Genomic DNA, 22,122 nt, shown 5'->3' on the forward strand with positions numbered 1-22,122 from the left:
AAATCAAATACTGATTTGATACTTCTCATATAGCACAGAGCAGAATGGTAAGTCACAGGATGAGAAACTTTCTTTGAAGCATAAATTAAACGTGGGAATCTGATTAATTCTGCCCTCAACAAGTAAATATACCTCCATTCTTAGCTAGCTCTTAATTTCACAAGTGAAACTTTAAAATCTATGTATATTGAGTTTTCTTAAAGCAAAGCATTTACCTTTAGGTATAACATAATCTAATTAGATAAAACTGAAATTTATTCATTTATTCACTATATTAGTATTATGCACCAACTGTAAGCCAGGAACTATGCTATATGCTCTGGTTCCTGCTGTTATACACTTACAGTTAAAGTGAAAGAAGGAAGATACTAATAAAATAATTGCATAAACATAAATGGCAAATTATAAGTTGCAATGCTTCCATGTGTTGTGGAAAAAAATTATGTGTTGAGATTATAATAGATATATTTGATATAGTCATGTGGATCAAGGAAGGTTTCTATATTGATTGAACCAAGGGGTAAAGAGTGAGAAGGAGTTACATAGGCAAATAGTTTAGGGTGTAGAATTCCAGGCACAAGGAGTAGCATGTATGAAGACAATAAAAGAGGACACATTTGTAGACTGAATTAACAGCACTTAGGCTGGGTTAAGATAGCAAAGTCACCCAGGAAAAATTAGTCTTTATTTGAGTAAAGATTAGAGTTTATGCTGATAATCCAAATCTTCTTTTGGACAATGTTTACCCTATAATAACCTCTATTTTTCTGAAGGGCTGTGATTCCAATTCCTTGTTTTAATAATTTATTTCACTGTCCAAGGACAATAACACAAATGGGAATAGAAAATATCCCCATTTATACATTGTGGTTCATCCATGCTACCCCAATCTCTTTGGCCTCCGGATATTGTTTTTGTTGATTGACAGATGTATTTTTTTTTTTCTCTAATCAAGACAGAAGTCAAATAGGGAGTTAGTTTCTTTACAACTGGTGAAATATCTCACCTTATTCTGGAAAATCTGTATAATTCATCTTGGCAATCTGAGATAGTCATTGTACAATAAAACTAGACCTACACTAAGCATAGCCCTGTAAGTCATCAAAGCAATTTAAAAGATCAGTTTGATGTTTGACACAGAGTCAATATATATCTTTATGTTTTGTGGTGACATGCTGAAGTAGCAGTTTACTCAGCTTTGAGCCTATGCAGCAGTCTCAGAAAATCAGTACAATCAAATGAAAACATGATAAGAGTCTAACAATGAAAGTGACACCAAAAATCTGAAAATAAGTGGATAAAGTGAGAAAATAAGTCCTGAATGCATAATAATGTAGTGAAATGACCAGTGTGAGAGAGAGCCTTGCCTGCCCCTTATCAGCCCAGCTAGGCTTTTTAGATCTCCTCCTCTGTTTCCTTTGATTCTCAAGCCACAGCCTTCACCAGTCATTTACACTTCACTTATTAAACCTCACTTATTATTTATCGCTTCAATGTTATCTTCTCCCTAGAAGATTGTAAAATCATTGAGGATAAAGCCTATGCTTTCCTTCTTCTCTCCTTGTTTACTCAGACACTTTCCTTACTTTTATCTATATTCAACAAGATACTAAATGTTAGATGTGCTAGGTGAAGGAATGTGTAATATATATATACACACACATATATGCATATATATGTATATATATGTATATACATATATACATATGTACATAATATAATGTGTTTATATGTATATATATCTCCTCTAAGGCTCAAGCAATCTTCCTACCTCAGCCTCCTGAGAAGCTGGGATTACAGGTGAGTGTCACATGCCTGGCTATCTTTTTTTAGTAGAGATCAGGTTTTGCTATGTTACCCAGGCTGATCTTGAACTCCTGTCCTGAAGCAATTCTCCCTCCTCAGCCTCCTAAAGTTTTGGGATTACAAGCATGAGTCACTGAGCCTGGCCAGAATATGCATTATATTAAAGACCATCCCATAGATTTGACCAAAGTAAAATGGTTAGTAACTGATGAAGCCTGTATTTGTACCTTATCTGCCTGGCTCCAGTTTGTTCTGGTCAGACAAAACCTGCTTCAAATCTTGGCTCCAAAACGTATTTAGTTTTATGAATGTGGAAAAAACATAAAGTCATTAATAAAGTGCATACTAAAAGCCAAGTGCTATGCTAAATTGATATTCTTTTTCAGTCTTCTTAATAATCTTGAGAGGAAGGTGCTATTATTATTCCCATATCACAGAAGAGTATACCAAGAGACAGAAAGATTTAGTAAACTGTCAAAATTCACCTAGTTAGCAGCAGAGCTGACATACAAAACCAAGGGATTTAACTCCAAGCTCATCTGTGCAGATGATGTTACCGCCCTAATTTTAGTCAATATTAATTGAACCCGTGCTAGATGTAATATCATGCACCCTTGAAATCCCCTGGAAAGCTTCACTTTGTGCACTTTCACATTTATCCATTCAGTTTGCTTTTGTAGAAAAGTGTAAGGCAAGCCTTTCAGGCTTCAGGGATGGGCGACGGGGTGTAAGCAATGACAATGCCACCCTCTGGCGTTGATACAATGTTTGGAACATCCATCATTTCTCCTTACTATTACAGAATAGTTGTGAACTCTCCAGTTTACACTTTTTTCTATTGGTGTCTTGCTGACTTAGGGAGGCTTGGCAGAAAGTTTTGCAGAGCACCTGTTTTAAGCTAGTGGTTTTCACAACCTTGCATTCAACCATCCCAAAGCCAAAGTGAAATTAAATTAATTTGACCCTTAAAAATTACATTTGTAATAAGGAGAACTAAAGACCATAAAATGAAGATAGCACAACAAAACAGAAATCAAATTAAGAGGCTGTCCTGAAGACCTTTAAGGTGAGGAGGACCTTTTATGCATTGGATGTTGTTAAATCATTCAGTTCATTTCACAGTGACTTGCTTTTGATGCAGCCTAGGATAAAATGTACTTCATTGCTCTCGTGCATAATTAATATGATTCTGTACTCAATCAGTTAGGTCACCTGTGAATGTAAAGCAATTGTGTTTTTCCTGAATTTCTTCTCATAATGAATCCTCAAAACATAGATGAAGGCCCATAGATGAGTTTGTGAAGGACTACAATTGTTGTCCTTTAGTGAACTTGACTTTACTATCTGCCATTCATTCACTAATGCATTTATTTATTTATTCATGCATTGATTCCTGTATCCATTCATTCATTCAATCAATATCTATTCATCTTTTTATTCAGTTGCTTGGGTGTCCATTACTATCAGGCACTGTGCTTAGGCACTGTGGATATGAAGACCAATAAGACAGGTTCTGTGCTTAAGTTGCTCATAGTCAAGTGAGAAAATGTAGCATATTAACAAATAAACTACAGTGTAATAGATGTGATACATAAGTAGGATTTTCATTTTTAAAGAATACAATAATTTCCATTTTAAAAAGCTTGCTATTTAAAATAAAATAATGCATGTAATGAAATAAATCCAGGTAATACAAAAAGCATTATGAAAAAGAAATGACACTACCACTCCAAATGCTCAGTTGCCCTCCTTGAAGGCAAATGCTATTTACAGTTTCTTGTATTTCTTTCCAGAAGTTTTCTTTACAGATATGTAAATGCTCACACATTGCACCCTTTTATCTATATCTTGCTTCCATCACTGGGTATATTTTGGATATTTTTTTCCAAATCGGTATTCACTCTTCATTGTCTTTAATAACTAATTGACATTTTATTGTATGGATGTAGCCACATTTACTTAACCAGCCTCCTCATGTACATTTTGGTGGTTTCCAGGAGATTGCTATTACAAAGCAAACAAAGAATATTCGAATTTTTAAAAATTGTGTATTCATCATTGTGCACATACCTTCCTAGTGGTGGAAGTTTTGTATCACAGGTTATGCCAATTTAACAGTTTGAAAAATATTTCCCAAATGTCTTTTAAAAATAATTTAATTTTATTGTACTATGATGAAAGCCTGGAAGTGGGAGACATTAATTCTGCTTGGAATACTAGTGCAGATTTTTCAAAAGACAGGAATTTCAGTAGGCTATTAAGGAATGAGTTTACCAGGTGGAGAAAATGTCCATGGATGTACTAGGTTCAGGTAATTTTTTCATCCTGCCTAACACCTGTGGTCACCAATGGTCCAAGACCAATGCATGAAGGTGCTGGAATAGTATCCACTCACTATTCTAGAGTGTAGCCCTTTAGCATTCCAAGATAGAGTAGGGTTTTTTTTTGTTTGTTTGTTTGTTTGTTTGTTTTAGGGTAACAGTTGTGAATAAGTCCCTATTGGCAAAAGTATTTCCTTACTGATTAATTGTAACACCTTTCTAACTAGTACTCTTGTCCCCTTTTCCCAGTCATTTTAAACACTGTTGTCTGAGCAACCTTTCAAATACAACTGGATCTTGTCTCTTGCTTAAAAATATCCAAAGCTGCCCTTCACCTATAGGAAAAATGTTAAACTTCTTAACAAAGTCAGTCATTATCTGGCTCCAACATCCCTTTCCAATCTCACCTCATGCTTATACTTTCTAACTACCACACTCCACATTAACAGGAAACTTGTCATCCTTCTCTCAACACACTGGTTTATTGTATGAAGAGACCACCATTTGTATATTTGTTTTACTATTGATAGGACTGTGTGTGTTTGTGTGTGTGTCTCTGTGTATGTGTGTATGTTTGTCATAGAGTGTTTCTCTTGGCATTCTACTACATGATTCCTAGTTAAAATGTAGGAGTTTCTCCAGGGAAGGAATATATTAAGGGGTGAAATATTAGGTTGCAGGATATGTTCATCTTGGTAATGTCAAATTATTTCCCAGAGTTGGTATAACAATATACATTCCCACAGTGGAAGGGAATTCCAGTTTCTCAACATCATCACTATCTTTTGCTGGATTTTAAACTTTATTTCAATTTGGTTGATGTAGAAAAAATAATGTACTTTGCAACAACTTGGAGCTGGAGGTTATGATTCTAAGTGAAGTAACTCAGGAATGAAAAAGCAAATATCATACGTTCTCACTGATAAGTGAGTGCTAAGCTATGAGGATGCAAAAGCATAAGAACGATATAATAATCTCTAGGGACTCAGGGAAAGGTTGGGGGTGAGGGATAAAACACTACACATTGGATACAGTGTACACTGCTCAGGTGATTGGTTCACTAAAATGTCAGAAAGCACCACGAGAGAACTAATCCATGCAACCAAAAACCACCTGTACTCCGAAAACTATTGGAATATTTTATAAAAAGCGGTAATCCAAACAGTTTAGGATACATTTACATTAATTTTTCTGTAAACATTAAAGGTAATAAGAAGCATTAAATATATACATTTAAATGAAGAGATATATGATATCATAAAAACTGTATTTTATTGTGGTTTTATTCTGAATTTCTCAGTTAACCATATTTTCAGGATTATGGATGTTGTGCTTTCTGTTCTGTGAAATGCTTATTTTGTCCTTCAAATATTTATTTTAAAACTTGATATTTTTGTCTGTTCTTTTTGAATCATAGTGCTTTATATATTTTGACTTCTAATTGTAGTCTGTTGGGATGGCTGTGCTTCAATTAAATTTTATCTATGAGATTATCGTATTTGCTTAATCTCGAGAGGTTGAGAGGTGGTCAAACATAGAGATTTTTAACACGTTCAGGAAATGTTTTATGCACTCCGAGTTGAGAAACATGGCTAGATATTTTCAATGATAATTGATAAATTTAAGACTCTGAGTTCTCTACCTTTAATGACTTTAAATAAAATTTTTATCATTTTACACACAAAGGACATGTATATATTTGTTATCTTTGTTCCTAGGCTCTAGTAATGTCATTGAAAATGAAAATAGTATCTTTTTAAATGGCATTTTCTATTTGTCGATAATGTATATAAATGAAATATAACTTTTACAGTGATCTTATATCTGGTTTCTTGCTAAAAATTTCCTTATATTTTTCTTTTACCATAATATTTTTGAAATTAATATACTTTATTTTAGAGTATTTACTGATTTTCAGAAAAATTGAGCAGAAATTAGGGTTTTCATATTACCCACACACAGGCACATATACACACAGCTTCTCCTACTGTTTACATCTTGCACTAATTGATGAATTTTTTACAATTGATAAGTGAATATTAATATGTTATCATAAACTAAAATCTATAGTTTACATCAGGATTCAGTATTTGTGTTGAAAATTCTATGAGTTTTGACATATAGAATGTGTGTGTGTGTGTGTGTATATGTATATGCATGTATCCACCATTGTAGAATAGTTTCATTGCCTTAAAATCCCCTAGGCTTCACCTATACTTCCCTCTTTGCTGTCCCCCACCCCAGCCCTGAAGCTCTGGTGATCACTGATTTTTTTACTCTCTTGATAGTTCTGTCTTTTCCAGAATGTCATATAATCAGAATCATATAGTAGGTAGCCTTTCCAGATTCACTTCTTTTACTTAGCAATATGTATTTCAGGTTTCCGCATTTTTTTCATGGCTTGAGAGCTCATCTATTTTTATTGGTGAATGATATATTCCATTTAATGGAAATATCGCATTTGTTCGTCCATTCACCAATTAAAGAACATCTTTGTTTCTTCCAGGTTTTGGTAATTATGAATAAACTTGCTATAAACATTAATGGATTAATGGGCAGGTTTTTGTGTTGACATAAACTTTCAATTCATTACAGTAAATACTAAGGAGCACGACTGTTAGATTATATAAGACTACATTAAGCTTGGTAAGAAATTGCCAGTCTGTCATCTGAAACTGATGGTCTCATTTTGCATCCCCACCTGAAACGAATGTGACCTCCTGTTACTCCACATCCTTAATAACATTGGTGATGTGTTTGGAATTTTAGCTGTTCCAATAGGTAAGTAGTGGTATCTTATTGTTTTAATTTGCAATCCTTAATGTTATATGAGGTTGAGAACATCGTTTTATATGCTTGTTTGACATTTGTATATCTTTGGGGTGGGAAGATTTCTGTTCAAATCTTGTGATCAATTTTAAATTGTTTTTCATTTCATCATTTTGTTTTTATTGTTAAGTTTTAAGAATTATCAGCCAGGCGTGGTGACTCATGTCTGTAATCCCAGCACTTTGAGAGGCTGAAGCAGGCGGATCACCTGAGGTCAGGAGTTCCAGACCAGCCTGGCCATCATGGTGAAACTCCATCTCTACTAAAAATATAAAAATTAGCTGGGCATGGTGGCATGTGCTTGTAATCTCAGCTACGCGGGAGGCTGAGGCAGGAGAATTGCTTTAGCCCAGGAGGTGGATGTTGCAGTGAGTTAACATCATACCACTGCACTCCAGCCTGGGCAACAGAGCGTGGCTGTTTCAAGAAAAAAAAAAAAAAAATGTACATTTTGAATACTATTTCTTTATCTAATGTGTCTTTTGCTCCTAGTCTATGGCTTATCTTTTTAATAATTTTTTAACATAAAAATTATTTTTTGCAGAGCAGAATTGTAAATTTTAATGACTCTAAATTTTTAATTTTTTCTTTTACAAATTGTGCTTTTGACATTGTATCTAAAAAGTCATCAACAAACCCAAGAACACCTGGATTTTCTCCTACATTACTTTCTAGAGTTTTATAGTTTTGCCTTTCATACTTAAGTCTATAATTCATCTTGAGTTAATTTTTATAAAAGCTGCTAAGTTTTGTCTTTAGATCTTTCTTTTGCATGTGGATAGTCAGTTGTCCCAGCACCATTTGATGAAAACCTTTCTGCATATATTAACAATTTTTCAGCTTATTCTTTTGAATATTTTGAGTTTTCTATATGGATAGTCATGTTGTCATGCAATAACAAGAGTTTGTCTCTCCTCTTTTAACTTTCTATGTTCTTTCTATATATTTTCCCAATACACTGGCTAGGACCTCCAGTACTTTGTTGGATTGATGTGAGAGAGTGAATCCTATGTTATTCCTGAATACTTTTAACATTTCACCATTGAATATATTTAAATTAGGTTTAAAAATACAATATTGCTATATAATTCACATGCCATAAAACTCACCATTTTAAAGTGTACAATTCAGCAATTTCTAGCATATTCATAAAGTTGTGCAACCATCATCACAATCTAATTCAAGAATATTTTTGTCACCCCCAAAATAAATTATTTAACCATTAGCACTCACTACTCACTTTCCCCATTCTTATCCCCTGGCAACCAGTAATCTACTTTCTGTCTGTATAGATTTGCCTATTCTGGACATCCCATACAAATTGAATCATACAATAGCCAGAGGCCTTTTGTATCTGGCTTCTTTCACGTAGCATAAGGTTTTCAAGATTCATCCATGTTGTAGGAACTATCAGTACTTCATTAGTTTTTATTGCTGAATAATACTTGGTTGTATGAATATACTACTTTAAAAAATAAATTCAACAGTTTATGGCCAATTTGGTTGTTTCTACTTTTTGGCTATTTTGAAAAATACTGCTTTAAATATTCTCATAGAAATTTTGTGTTTTCAATTTTTTCACTTGTATATCTAGGTCACGTAACAACTCTATACTTAACATTTTGAGGAACTGCCAAACTGTTTTCCAAAGCAGTTGCACTGTAGTTTTGTAAGTAGCTTTCATTAAGTTAAATAAATTTATTTCCACTTCTAGTTTTGGTCATTTATATTAAAATTATGAATGCATGTTAGATTTTACCACTTTTCTGCATTTATTGCGTAATCATATGTATTTTTTTCACCTCAATTTTTTAATGTGGTAAATTTCATCAGCAGATTTCTTATACTGAATCAAGCCATCATTCCTGGGATAAATACAGCTAGACTATTATGGTTTGACTTATTTATGCATGTCCAAAATTCAGTTTGTAAATACCTTAGTTGGAATTTTTACATTAATGTTAATGAATAAGGTATTTATACCTTCTCATTTTATTTTTTTCTTGTATTGGTAATAAAGTTATACTAGCTTCAAAAATTAGTTTGAAATATTTCTTCTTTTTCTATTCCTTTAAAGGTTAGACTATCCTATTTTTTGATATTTGATATAACACATTCTTAAAACTGCCTGGGTTTAATAGTCTTTCTGTGTAGAAATTTTAAATACTGATTTAATTCCATTAATAATTTTAGAAGACAAATAAGATGTATTTTCTTGCATCGGTTTCATTTGATTTCTTTCTTCCATTTCAAATGTTTTCAAAATTATTAGGATAATCCATTTATCTTTTAATATCAGCTGGATTCATATTTATGCCTCTTCTTATTTTCTAATAATATATCTCTGATCCAGGAATACTTGTTTCCAGTGTACATCTAGGTAAAGCTCTGTCCTGGACTGCAGGTATGTTGGAAATTGAGGAAGAAATGAATTATCAGAAAGTCTCGTGCAACCTCACTCTCTTCTGATTCCAAAAATAAATTATTTTTGTTTAAATAAGTGATATAAAGGTACATAATTTTAAAAGTTCTAATTTCTTACTGTCTTTGCCCTAGGTTTAACCACTGTTAATAATTTGCAATATATTCTTTCCAAATATTATTCATGTATTTATTTCTCTAGAAATATAGCATAGCGAATACACTCTTTGAAAACTTTTCTTACATAATACATCTTAGATATCTTTTTATGTTCTAAATTATAGAATTTAAGACTATTTGTGATACATTGCACATTAGAAGGCCAATCTATTTTCATTTCCAGTATAAATCTCTCTTGAATACTCTAGCTCAGTTACCTCTTGCTTCTTTGACATCCTTTAACATTGGTCTTATTAAATCCCTCTACAATTTAGCATTTGACTGACATACCAGTTTCTATTTTACTTGATACATTGTTCTCCTATTATTTCATGTAAACTATTCTTGTTTTCTTAATAAGACTAAGTATTTTTTTAAAAAAACCTTATCATTATACTATGAACACAGGGGGTGGTCACTTACTTTTTAACTTCATTTTATCTTATAAAGGTGGGCTTCTTGAATTCAGCAGGCAAAGGCATACAAGTGATGTACACATCAACCTCTCTTTAACCAGGGGATAGTTTTTAACTCCACCGTTAAAGAAAAGAACCACGTTTTCTCACTTTCCACAAGCTGCCAGCACATTGTCCAATTTCAATAAATGCTAACCAAGAAAAGCTGAGATGTATTAAGCATTGCCCTGCAGTTCATTTCATCTGCAGATGTCAGTATTTATTCTAATCAAAGCTGTCTCTGGCCTACAGCTGATTGTCATAAAGACATTCATCTGTTCAGCTGTCCCCTTATTTTAGGCCAAATGTGTTCTCAGGCAGAGGTGGAGCCAAGGAAAGGACAAATTTGATATTACTAAACATTGTATTTGTTTGTTAACAAACAGAAGTATTCTTACACCCAATTTTTAAAAAATATTTTTCATAGTTGATGAACTTGTGCTATAGATAGATGATAGATATATGAATAGTCACATACATACATCTTTAATACATACATACATAAAAAGATGGATATTATAGGCTGGGGGCGGTGGCTCATGTCTATAATCCCAGCACTTTGGGAAGTCCAGGTGGGCAGATCACTTGAGGTCAGGAGTTCGAGACCAGCCTAGCCAACATGGTGAAACTCCATCTCTACGAAAAAAAAAAAAAAAATAGCCGGATGTGGTGGTGCACACCTGTAATCCCAGCTACTCGGGAGGGGGAGGCAGGAGACACTTGAACCCAGGAGGCGAAAGTTGCAGTGAGCCAAGATCATACCGCTCCACTCCAGCCTCCAGCCTGGGTGACAGAGGGAGACTCTGTCTCAAAAAAAAAAAAAAAAAAAGAAAGATGGATATTATATATTATATTGTTATATTTAATGTTGATAACTGCCACTCACACTTTTTTTGACATTCTCTGGAAGTAGTCTTCTTTCTGCATCTATAAGAATGCCCTAAAGCTTGAAGTACCCTATTTGGAAAAATGCTTCTGCATTGCTTCCATACCTATGGGCTACTAAACTGCCTGTGTCTTATTAATGTCTTTGTGAATTCATTATCCTTTGAAAAGCTGCACAGTAAAATATCTCTCCTATTGGTAAGAAGCAAATATCTTCTGTCACAAGAACTAGGTTCTGAATGTGCCATCTTCTCAACTGGAATGCCAAATGTATCTATGGCTTCCTCTCCAATTATGTATACAGACCACTAACAGGATTTTGTCCAGATTGTTTTTGCTGGAGTGAAGAGTGAATATCTTCTAGGAAAAGGATTTACAATTTGATATAGCCAGGAACTTTCATGGTAAACTCTGTACTCCATCATTTCTAGATGAAAGCTTTCAAACCAAACCCCTCATACAGAGCAGTGTTTGGAATAAATACCAATAAATGTTGATTCTTAAGTTCCTCTGGCTAGTTAAGGTATAAATTACCATAGTGAAATATCAAAGTAAATCTTAGTATCTGAAACCCTTCAGATGAGGCTCCCTTCATTAAGCATCTCTAATTTTACTTTAGAAATGTCAAGCATTTTAAAAACAGATCATATCCTGGTCTACATGGCACCTGCTTCTTATAGGTTCTAAAATGAAATCATTTAAGTCAGCAGTACCTTCTCTGATAGTCTCGTTTTTGGAAAATATGAAGAGAAGACCCATTGCATACATTAGAGGGATATGATGCTTAAGGTTTAAAGAAAACATAAGAAATACTGAAATTATGGCAGAAGTGAAATAACTTTATTTTTTAAGTTTTCAAAGATTTATATTTTTTTCTTAAAACAGCTAAGGTGCAATATTTGTGCTTTAAAAAGGAAAAATAAATATGATGATGACTTCTCATTAAGCATGGAAGATTGAAGGTGTGCACTGAAGATGTACCTTTGGTCCCTTCAACAATTCTTTGAAAATCATGAAAATTAGAAGAAAATCATGAAAATTAGATAAAAATCATTTGATCAAAAAATATGGAAGGAAAAAACAACAACAACAACAACAACAGAGGAGACATGCAAATAAGATGGGAGAGCAGTGGCAGATAGAAAGTTGAAAGCTAAATGCCTGAGAGTGTTCCCAGATCAAACCGAGAGTTGGGCTGCTTATTTGCAGGGCCCAATAACGAGATGCAGATGAATTGGGAAATAAGAATATTTATTTCTGCAACTGGGTACAGGGAGAAGGCCAGGAAAATGTCACCAGACCAACTCAAAATTAAAAAGTTTGTCAGAGCTTATATACCTCCTAAGCCATATGACTATGTGTAAGTGTGCATTCATCTAAAGACACAGGTGATTAACTTCTTCTAATCTATAACTAACGTTGGAGTCTTGAAGACCTTCCTCTGGAGCCTCAGTAAATTTACTTAATCTAAATGGGTCTGGGTGCTGGGGTGATTACACTTATCTTGTCTCTTGCTAAATCATAGAGGCTTGGGGAGTTCCTTTAGACCCCCAATAAAACTTGCTTGTGGAAGGCTGGAGAGTTTTTTCAGACCCCCAATAAAACTTGCTTAATCCTCAATGGGTCCTGTTAAGAATTCCTTCATTATCTTGTCATGCTTCAAGGCCCGGGAAAGGCCTAGGCAAAACTCTTGGTGGGCTTTTGTTACATTCCAGCCTTGATATAAGGGCACTGTCTGTATCAGCTTTTAATATTTAACTTAACCATCCAGTCACTGCTGAACCAGTTTTCATGGAGGCCTGCCTGTTCAGCTGTTAGTGAGACATGGCCAGCCACAAAAGGAATGTGAGAATGAGATGGAGGATAACAATGAAGCAGGCACATGTTTGTTTCTAGGATCTAGAGAATTCTCAGAAGTTATAACTCCCTGGTAGCTCTGAAAGTCTGGATGCGGACATGGTTGAAGAAAACAAGCACACAAACAAGAAGACTGTTTAACAGTCTGTGTAGGAGTAGTTAGACCTCCAGACCCACTATAAATGGAAGAGATTAGGCCAGGCGTGGTGGCTCACGCCTGTAATCCCAGCACTTTGGTAAGCCAAGGCGGATGGATCATGAGTTCAAGGGATTGAGACCATTCTGGCCAACATAGTGAAACCCCGTCTCTACTAAAAATACAAAAATTAGTTGGATGTGGTGGCACGCACCTATAGTTCCAGCTACTCGGGAGGCTGAAGCAGGAGGATCGTTTGAACCTGGGAGGTGGAGGTTGCAGTGAGCTGAGATCACACCACTGCACTTCAGCCTGGTGACAGAGCAAGACTCTGACTCAAAAAAAGAAAAAATGACAGAGATTAAAATGAGGGGATTCTGGACCTGGGGATTACTGCATAATTTAGAATGAGGATTTCACAACTAAAACTAAGATACAATCTGAGAATCTACATGCTGAGTGATAAAATCCTCTCAGCTCTTTCTGTCTTTCAATTTCTAGAGCACTGGCAATCAAGATTAAAAATCTCAGGAAAGTGATTGGTGGATACATTTCTACCTGGGAAGATTGGCTAACCTAGAAAAGATAATGCACATGCAGAGATTGTAATCAGCAATTCAGTCTCACCCCTAAATATGAAGAAACTACCAAGAATAAGTTTGTGAAAAACTTCTAAAACAAAAAATAGACCAAAACAAACAAAAAGGGGAATTTAGAGGAAACGGAGATAGTACAAGGAGCAAGAGAGAATGTCATCAACATCATCATCTTCATCATGGTCATCATGATCACATCATAATAAAATAAATCAATAGAATGTTTGGAAGAATAAGTTGATAAAACTACACAGAAAATAGATAAAATATCTAACCTGGAAACAATAGAAGAGTTAACAAAGCAGATCAGTTCAGAAGGTCCTACTCCATCAGAATATAATTTCTGAAAAAGCATGACAATAAATCACAGAGGAGGAAATTATCAATAAAATCATAAAATCGAATGTCTCATAAATGAAGGACTTGAGCTTCCCAAATGAAGAAAACCTACACAATGGCACATTATTGTGAAATTTCAGAGAACTGGGGCAAATAGGAGATTCTAAAAGCTTCCCTAGAGAAAATAAAACAAACAAACCAAGTATCCTACAAAGGATCAAAAACAAAAATGACATTAATCAACAGGAACACTGGAAGGTAGACGGTATTTGAAAACTGCCTTCAAAATTCAAAGAAATAATTGAATAATTGTTTGCAACATAAAAATTTATATCTAGTTAAAGTATCAAAAAAAGAAAGTAAATGCCTTTTCAGTCATGAAAAATCTTAAAAAAAAAAATACAGGGTCTCTCAAGGAGCTACTTGAATATGTATTCCATGGAATTCAGAGAGAATGGAGATCCAGGAAATAGAAGAATGAGGCAAACACAAACCTAAAAATGATGCTTAAGAAAATTTCTTATGTCTCAAACTAAAAAGTCAGGATATAATATGTAAAACTAAAAATTAAGAAATAAAAATATGTGTGTTATTTCAAAGTAACAAAATAAATATCAATAAAATAACTAAAAGAGTTGAAAGCAATTAGCCTGGGGAATTGTACTGAGTATTGAATGGGGTACCGAAGTAGACTGCTGCTTTTCTTTCTCTGACTTTTAATGCAGTGGTCATGTGTTATTTATAAAAATAAAAACTACATAAAAAAGAAATATGGTGACTTCAAAGGGATTTACTTTTGAATCTCAACACCAACTTATCCCAGTTTTAAGATAACTATACCATTGGTATGAAGAAGCTAGTCACCTTTTATTAAAATAATATAAGCTGTTGCAGAATAATCTAGCAAGTTTTTAAAATATTTTGCTCACTAAAGTGAGATTTTAAGCTAGTAAAATACCAGTGATAGAGAATGCTGTTAAATAATTTTGAATTGCCAAAGTAAACATTGAACTTTTAGCTTCGGCAATGTCCTTTTGAGGAATTTTTCTATTGTGGTGCCCATAAAACTCACTGCTCTTTGTTGGCCCAAGTAGATGGGTGACACCTCTATTATCTAAAATTCTTACCACTCTTCCTATGAAGGACACTACTCTAATAAAAACTACAAACTATATACCGGCTTTCATTAAACTATTACACAGACAGAAGAGTTGGGATTTCATATGTGATAATTTGGGTACTTTATGTGTATACTGTATGGGAGAGGATGGTATAAAAAACAGCCTAGAGTGAGGAAACTCTGACATCCTTTGGGGGCCAATGTAGTGCTCCATATTCATTTTAGCGAGATTGCTTTTACAGTGTTTCAGCAGTCAGTGTAGTAGACAAAGCACAAGCTTTGGTATCATACTAGACCTTGGATTCAATCCAATTTGGTCATGAAAAAACTTATGATCTTGGATAAATCATTTAACCTAAGCTTCAGTGTCATCCATATAATGTGGGATGGAAGCTTGTGGGAGGGAATAATACCTACATTAGAGTTAACGTGAGTATTAAATGAGATAACATATGCAAGGTGCTCAATATACTACACATTAGAGACCACTCTCTATTGTGGTCTCTATATTTTAGTTATTTCTTAAATTCACTCCAATTTGAAATTTATTCTTATGAATGAATTATTTACTACGTTGTTTCAGCCTCTAGTCACTACAGGAATGATATTTTCTAAATCTTATTTATCTCCTTTAACAGTTTAGGGAAAAGCTGTTGATACTTACTATAGTGTATTTAAATAGCTTCCATTGTAGTGATTGAAATCCTCAGGTGTTTAACATTACCAAAGAGTATATCAGAGAATAAATATATAGCATTGCATGTGCAGCATATCTTGACATGTATCCATTATTTTTAGGCACCTAAAAAATGACTTTTAGGGACTGTAATCTTAGGCTGCTGCTTTTTCCCTAAATTTGGCCTAGATTTCAAAGTGAGTCATAGTACCTGAAATCCTCCAGGTGAGAGTCCTTTCATCAAGTGTCTCCAATCTTACTGTAGAACTGTGAAACATTTAAAAAATCATTATATCTAGAGTTGTTATGCCTTTTATAAGAATTTGGAGAATAATGTAGATATAATATAAAAGCCATGCATTCACAAAACCTTGCTTTCATCCACATATAACATTAGATATTTTCCTATGTAGACAGGGACTCTTGTATGTTTTCTTGTTTCTACCTTATAATCCCCTTTCTGATGCATTTAATCTGTCTGCTCCCCTCTTTTGTATGTGAAATTTGCATTTGCTGATGAAATAAGAAATTTTTCCTGACCCCTTCCTGGTCCTCCTGACAGGGATGCCTCGCTTACTCAGCCCATAGATCTTAACCCCTCATGGGACGGGGAGCACGCTGGTGAGCAGGTGCAGGTGAGCGGGTGCAGGAGCCGGTACGGGTACTTCTGGGTGCTGGTAGGAGCAGAACTCCATGCAGCCCCATGGCAGTGTCTAGGACAGGGTACCCCACGGCCCCTGGAGCCCCAGACGGCATGTGTTACTCTTTTAGCTTTGCCATCTGTGAATAGCTTAAGTGTTAAACAGCTCAAGCATCTACACCCGTGGCTCCCAGGCTCTTGTTCCTTGTCCAGGAAGAATCAGGTCACACTAATGAATTGGAGGGTGATGAATATGGAGATTTTTGGTGCCAATTAAAGTGGCTTTCACTGGGAAGGGGAGCTAGAAAGGGGAAGGAGTGGGAAAGTGGTCTTCTCCTGGAATCTGGCCATCCCCAGCCAGGCTCTTCTCTGAAGACCCACCATCAAGCCATCCCTCTGAAGTCAAGCTGCTTCTGTCTGACGTCTGGTTGCTTCTTCTCTCCTCTCCTTCTCTGCCGCTCCTCTGCCACTGTGGCCTGGGGTTTTTATGGATACAGGATGGGAGGTGGAGTGGGCCAGGGTGGTTTTGGAAAAGGCAGCATTCAAGTGGGAAAATGGGGATGTTCTCACTTTGGGCAGTTTTTCTAGGCTTGATGGTGGGGCTTTGCCAGGGACCCCACCTTTTTCTGCCTAGAATTTCTCTGCCTCCTGTCCCTATCACTAAGATCTCTGTTGATCCAATTTGACATTTATTTATTGGTCATATACCTGGAATCTGGAACCATATTAGATGAAAGAAAAAAATGGTTTATTTTAAAGGACCTACACACAAAAAAATAAACTGTTATTTGTAGAATTCAAAAAAGGTTTTCCTGTAAGATAGACCAGTGAGAAAACATACATCCTAGTGCCTAGCTTAGTATGTGCTCAATAAATTTTACCTGTTGCACTCTCCCATTGTAATTAATTCCATATTCTCTATTCTATTTATTATTATCAATTATTTATATTTAGTTTATTTTTCTTATTTGGATTGCTGCTTGTTTTCATCACCCTTTAAGTTTGTTAAGCACACATCCCCCAAAGGAACTCATTCCAGTGAAACTCTGCAGAACGCTACATAACGTGATCTTCTCATAGTAAGTTCTTAAATTGTGCGGCTATGCATGATTGTAAAGATATTCTTAAGTATCTTTCTGCTCATTATGTAATAATATCCTGGTTTTCTTCATGCATTTCCAGTTCCTCAGTCAATTTTTTAGTTTTTAGTTGGTTTTTTTTATCTGAGTGTTACTCTTAATGATCTACCATATTAAGTGACGATATATGTTAGTCACTCTGTTAGTTTTTTTAAAATATCAGTTTTTTTTAAAAAAAATTCATCTGAGACTGGCTCTTACAGAGGTAGCAGAGTAAGTGACAAATGTTACACAAATGTTAAACATTTTGGAGTCTCAGAAAGGTATTTACCCCTCTCATATACTATTCCTCTTATTTTCCTGGCACACTTTAGTTCATATAGAAATATCATGCTAATTTTCTCAACTGGTTACTGCAAAGTACAATCCCCTTTTACAAATAAGAAACTAAGGTTCAGAAACTCAAATGGTTTGACCAAGGTCATTCAGCTAGTAAGTGCTGAAACTGGGATTAAAGCTCCAAACCCCAAACAGGATTCTTGCTCTTAGTATAGTGTAAATTTTAACAAACATATGTTATTCAATAAAAGAGGTGGCCTATTTTCGAAATTTCCCTCTGAAATAAAAAAATTGTAGCAATAATAGCTGCATATGAGGGCTATACTACTAAATCTTTAATATAAGACTGAAGTCTCTGTTTCTCAGTAAAATTTCCAGCTAGCTCAGGATTCCACATCCATGGTCCGTGTTAGGAATGTTAAACATGGGCCAGAACCTTAAGCACTAGCATGTTATAAATTCACACAACTCGCCTGCCCCCACCTTATTACATACATCTTGATGCTCATGGCAGTGTAAATACTAGGGCAACTAGATTGGTAAATTGAGCCCATCTCCTTGATAACTCAGAAGGGATGACACTTTCCCCTCACCCCCTGTTCCATTCCATTTTTTCTTTAATTGTTCAAGTCCACCTCATTTGTTCAGGGAGGGAAAATGACTAGATCTCAAGGACTGAATCTTTACACTCCATTTTAAAAATTTCAGACTGAGAAAGAGTGATAGAAAAGCCTTAACTTGATTTTTCTATTAAGAATAGAGCAAAGTGGCTGGGTGTGGTGGCTCACACCTGTAATCCCAGCACGTTGGGAAGCTGAGGCAGGTGGATCACGAGGTCAGGACATCGAGACCATCTTGACTAACACGATGAAACCCCGTCTCTACTAAAAATACAAAAAATTAGCTGAATGTGGTGGTGGGCACCTGTAGTCCCAGCTACTTGGGAGGCTGAGGCAGGAGAATGGTGTGAACCCAGGAGGCGGAACTTGCAGTGAGCCGAGATCGCACCACTGCACTCCAGCCTGGGCAACAGAGCGAGACTCTGTCTCAAAAAATAAAATAAAATAAAATAAAATAAAATAAAATAAAATAAAATAAAATAGCAAAGTAAAAAGATCATTCCAATAAATATTTTAGGTAAGACTCAGTTTGAGTCTTGGGAAAAGTCAGAAGAACTTCTGTCCCTCAGTTTGCATATAGTTCTCTCTGGGGTACTGTTATAATTGACAGTGATGTTTATAGCCTCACTCTTTACATCTGCACAACACAGAGGAACATTGTCCAGCTACTTCTTCTGTGGAGATGCATAGAAATTGGTCAGTAATTCCCTTGGTTGGCCCTTCATAAGCCATTGAGACATATTTCCTTTTATAAGATTTAAAAACAGCTAAGTCTGAAAATTTCCAAAATGAAACACCTCATAATAGATTTTCCTGAAGCAGAATATTAGTAAAGAAAGCAAGGTGTAAGCCTCTTGGACAATGTATATTAGTATAGCCCCAAATTATCTACAGAAGGATTTCCTGGTGGAATGAGGTTCTTTTAGCAGGTAGAATGCAATTTGAAAGTGCTAGTAGTAGAGAAGGGAAACGTGGAATGTGTGGTAATTGGATAAAAGCATTTGTACTGTTCTGATGGTTAAGTGGTAGGTTTTATTTTAACACAGCATATCTAAGAAAGCTTTCATGATCATAATGGGACATTCAAATACTTCATGTAAAATTTGTCTTTGCATTGTAGCACCTATTTTAATTTAAATGGTTCAAAAATTAGCTTTAGCTTATTAGAAATTCTGTAGGTAGGAGAGGCAGGTCCTTGGACTGGCATTTGAAAATAGTTCAGTGAACAGATTCCCCAGAACCCTGTTACATGGCTAGAGCTATGTAATAATATCAGTAGAAATTTATGGGGAAATGGAATGGGTCACAAAGAATTTGTAGTATCTAGAAGAGAAATAAACAGCGAGAGGTGAAGCTGATCTTTATATTTTAGAATTATAGAACTATGCCTGTAATCCCAGCACTTTGGGAGGCTGAGGCGGGCAAATGACCTGAGGTCAGGAGTTTGAGAACAGCCTGGCCAACCTGGTGAAACACCGTCTCTACTAAAAATACAAAAATTATTCTGGCATGGTGGCAAGCATCTGTAATCCAAGCTACTTGGGGGGCTTACAAGTATTACTTGAGGCTGAACCCAGGAGGCAGAAGTTGCAGTGACCTGAGACCATGCCATTGCACTCCAACCTGGGTGACAAGAGTGAAAACTCCATCTCAAAAAAACAAACAAACAAAAAAAAAAACAAAAAATAAAACAAATTTACAGAACTAATCACATCCTATTTTCTATTGTGTGCCAATAAATATAACAACTAAACAAATCTACATAACATCTACCTTAAGGTTAGATCCTTGTGAGTTTTTTTTTTGTTTTTTTTTTGTTTTTTTTTTTTTTACTTTTTAGTGCCTTTCTAAAATCCCCATTCAATCCATTATCCCATCATTTTCTTTACCCAAAAAATAACTGTAACTCAGACCTCAGTAGTCATATTAAAAATGTTTGTGAAGCTAAGTTTTACCTATTATTAATGAATTACACAGCAAAACAGAAGCCAGCCATGCACTGGGGAAAATTGCACTGAACTATAAATCAGGACTTTATGTTTTGGTCCTTCCTCTGCCATTAACTACATGTGTGACCTTCAGCAATCCTCTCAATCTCTCTCTCTCTCTCTCTCTCTCTCTCTCTCTCCCCCTCTCTCTTTCTCTTTCTCTCTCTCTCTTTCTCCTTCCTCCTTCTCTCCCTCCCTTCTCTCTCTCTCTCGGTCTCAGTTTCACCTTTTGGTCTCAGATTCACCTTTTGTGAAATAAAGGGAATCAATTAGATGATCTCTATGGTCTTTCTATATACAAAGCTCTATGATCCTTTGACCCTGTTAAAAATAATAGCAAAGTCCATGCTATAGTCAAAGAAATAGCCTGGAGAAGTAACAAGTCCTATTAGAAGCAAAGCAAACAGCAAAACATTGGTAAGAAACCAGAATAAAATGGAATTTTTGAAGAAACAATTAGCTCATCATAGGAAATAGAATAGTAACTCTGTACTATTAATATTTTACAAAAAAATAACTCTCTGCTCCTCCCTGCAATAAAAGGCACTGCAGATTGCTGTATTATAGTCAGTTGATAACTGGGTAATCATAATTAATGGAAAGAGATTCAATAATTCAGTGAAGCAAGATGAAGATTGGAAGGTCATACACACAAACAGAAGAGGATGTACTGAAATAGAAGAAATATTTGGCTATGTAAGAATTTCTGCCTTATTAGGACTTTGTGTTTGCTGATCTTGGCATTAGGACCCTGAACAGAAAAAACTTTTAAGGCCAACTTAAAAAAAAACCAAAAACACGCACTCATTGCATGCACTAGTGTTCTCAATCAGGGTAGATGATCTTTTTAAATCAAGTTAGATTTTAAAAGAGAAATCTAGAAAAAAACCATGGACTTGTTCTTTGTTCTTGTATTATTGTAACTATTAATTAGTTTCAGTCTTCAGCTGTTAAACAACCAAGGAACACAACATATGTGGCCAGAGGGAGATTACAATGAACTCTGTGTTTAGAGAAGCTTTGTTTGTCTGTTGGTTCTCACTTTTGGGCCGCAAGCTCCTTGAGTCTAGGGACTATGTCTTATTTGCCTTTGTATCATCCACAGCCTCTTACAGAGAATCTAGCTTGGTCTCATGAACTGCAGGCATTAAAGCTGTCATGTTAATCAATAAAAAAGTACTTGCATTGTCAGGAATAAAAGCTAGTAAAAATTTGGCTATTATATACTGCATGAGATTTTAGTGAATACATAAGAACTCTTTGTAATTAATATGTTTGATGCTCAAAAGCACACTGACATACCTGAGAATCTTTGGAAATTTTCTTGACTATTTTAAACAAACTCGAACAATCCAGTTTATATAATTTACTTGGGAAATATTTTTCTACATAGGTAGTTAAAAAGGTAATCTTCTAACTTATGTGTGGGTTATTAATAACTCAGAGGTATAGAACTAGTGAGATTCTATACATATTTGATACCAAAACATCCAAAGGTAGTGATGATGAGATAATACTGATGCAAATAAAAACGGTTACTATGAAGATTTCAAAAGTCAAATATCACTATCTGTATGGAAATCTTCCTATGGCAAAATAAATATAAATTAATTTCTTAAGGATTCATGTAAGTGAACTAAAAACAGTATAGATAATTAAAAGCTTTAGTTAAAATATGTTTACTGATAAGAACAGATACTACACTTGATCTTAGCCAAAAGGCCGAGAAGCCTACCAACCAAAAAAAGTCCAGGACCAGATGGATTCACAGCTGAATTCTACCAGAGGTACAAGGAGGAGTTGGTACCATTCCTTCTGAAACTATTCCAATCAATAGAAAAAGAGGGAATCCTCCC

The 22,122-nt window shown here is 35.1% G+C and overlaps 1 pseudogene; it reads right to left on the reverse strand.

Annotated features, from left to right (window-relative positions):
• Positions 1-21,883: 21,883 nt before the first annotated feature.
• LOC112616789 lies at positions 21,884-22,000 on the reverse strand (annotated as a pseudogene).
• Between the last annotated feature and the right edge of the window lie 122 nt (positions 22,001-22,122).

This window comes from Theropithecus gelada, chromosome X, assembly GCF_003255815.1.
Source record: "Theropithecus gelada isolate Dixy chromosome X, Tgel_1.0, whole genome shotgun sequence".
Lineage (NCBI taxonomy): Eukaryota > Metazoa > Chordata > Mammalia > Primates > Cercopithecidae > Theropithecus > Theropithecus gelada.